The following is a 320-nucleotide window of genomic DNA, read 5'->3' on the forward strand; positions in this document are numbered from 1 at the left end:
GACCTTTTTAAAATCTATATAACCCTTGTATAACCCTCGTTGGCTTCTCGTTAACCATGGACTTGTCCTTCCAGGTCAGAATTGAAAATGAACATATTTATGTGCTCTTCCAATGATTTTGTCGCTTTTTCTGATTTGTCAATATTTTCCATCTTCTGGCACTTTAAAAAAAGAAAAACCTGAGCTGGTTTAATTACAGGTTTTACTTATTCTTGGAATTCGTGGTCAACAAACCTCATTTATTTCAAATTATACATACATTTGTAGTTAAAAAGGCAGAAATTATTAATTATTTTGACTACTAGTTGAGATCAGAGGAT

Source organism: Etheostoma spectabile, chromosome 5 (genome assembly GCF_008692095.1).
Source record: "Etheostoma spectabile isolate EspeVRDwgs_2016 chromosome 5, UIUC_Espe_1.0, whole genome shotgun sequence".
NCBI lineage: Eukaryota > Metazoa > Chordata > Actinopteri > Perciformes > Percidae > Etheostoma > Etheostoma spectabile.